Genomic DNA, 1,746 nt, shown 5'->3' with positions numbered 1-1,746 from the left:
TATCTATCTGGGTCTTTCCGTGTTGTTGAAGCAGGTCTGAGCTCCAGGGAATTGCCCCAAGATCACTGAGCACAATAAAACAGTCCCTTGCATATCAAGGTGCTTGAAGTCATATTCAAATAAAGGCCTCCATTATTTGTCTCCTTTAAAGCTGTCCATATTTTTCTCATGAGCTTCACAAAGCCTGGTTTGCTTATTCCAGTGGTTCTGCACTGCGGCGTCAGCCCTTGCTGGAGCATTTCTCAGTTCCTGGGATGTCATCCCAAATTTTGGAGTTCAGGTGCATGAACAATCTAGGGAGAGGTGACCGGAAGAGAGACTTAGGATGTATCTAAGAGGTCATCCATGGAGACAGCAAGGGGGAAAACCAGATTCCACGAAGATGTAGTGCAATGTTAAAAGTCATTTGACTCAAAGTAGGCAGAGGGACGTTGGATTCCATACAGAACATCAAGTAGAAAGCTGAGTGACTCCAGGAACTGTGAACTCTTAAGAGTGGTAGTTTCTTCAAACATCTCCATCTTGGGTTTTTATAAAAGCAAGTTTGTTATTCAATGGACATTTAGTCATTTCTTTCTATTAGCTCTATTAAAGAATCAGAAGTCAGAAGAATTAGGTCAGACTTCCAGTGATCAAGTGGTTGGAGATGAGTTCTTCATGCTACCTCATTCTGTTTCCCATATTGATCATGTTATCACCCACCCCGTTACCAGCCTTACAGATGTTTCCATAGATTGTCCCGTTTTATAAACTTGCTCTGCACACATGAACACATGAAGCTGCCTTATACTGTATTTGACCCTTGGTCCATCAAAGTCAATATTGTCTACTCTGACCAGCAGCAGCTCTCCAGGGTCTCAGGCAGAGGTCTTTTACATCACCTACCTGCCTAGTCCCTTTAACCGGAGATGCCGGGGACTGAACCTGGGACATTCTGCATGCCAAGCAGATGCTCTACCACTGAGCCACAGCCCCTCCCTCCTTACTGATCCCTAACAGTACATTTTAAAACCTGCTGTATACTTTGCAACCAGCACAAAGAATGCACGAGATGAATATTTATGCAAGCTTTTTTATGGTCATAAAATCTGGGTTTTCTAAATGCAGTACCAGTAGTGGTACTGGGTGACTGAAGCAGCGAAAAAGGTTTTTCTTAGTCAAGCAACCCAATGAAAGTGTAATTGGCGAAAGAAATCTGATTCCTTCTCTTGTACATAGCACCACTATACTTGCTGAGCTGTCCTGATCACCAGAAGTGAGACTGTACCCTTGTCATGCACGCCACATAGCTGCAAGCTCTGGCAAAAGTGTTTGTGTTTTCCATGCAACTTACAAAAAAAAATCCCTTCCCACTATAGGGACAATCTTTATGAGTTAATTTATGTTTTATCTTAATTTTGGGGTGTACCAGGATAAAAACAGCACTGGAGTACAGAGGCCTTCAAAAATTAAAGCCCTTCTTAAGGGATCTCCTGTGGACTTTATGCCCATCGAAATAGTGCCAGCTGGTGACCAGGATGTCCCTAATACCACCAGAAGCAGCATTCAACATGAAGGAGCAGCTGGTTCCTCAGTTAACTCTTCAACCAAGGAGGTTCATGCTAGTTTGTCTCTGTCCTGGGCTGGACCTAGGAGAAGAGCATCCAGGGAGAAATGTCCTCCATCCGAATCTACGAGCCAGTGCCCACGAAGCTTTGGCTTGGGAAGATTTCCATCACAGCTGGGGAAGGGCAAGAGTGTTGACAC

The sequence above is a fragment of the Euleptes europaea genome, chromosome 1, assembly GCF_029931775.1.
Source record: "Euleptes europaea isolate rEulEur1 chromosome 1, rEulEur1.hap1, whole genome shotgun sequence".
Lineage (NCBI taxonomy): Eukaryota > Metazoa > Chordata > Lepidosauria > Squamata > Sphaerodactylidae > Euleptes > Euleptes europaea.
The sequence above is the reverse complement of the archived record's forward strand: the minus strand, read 5'-3'. Positions refer to the sequence as shown.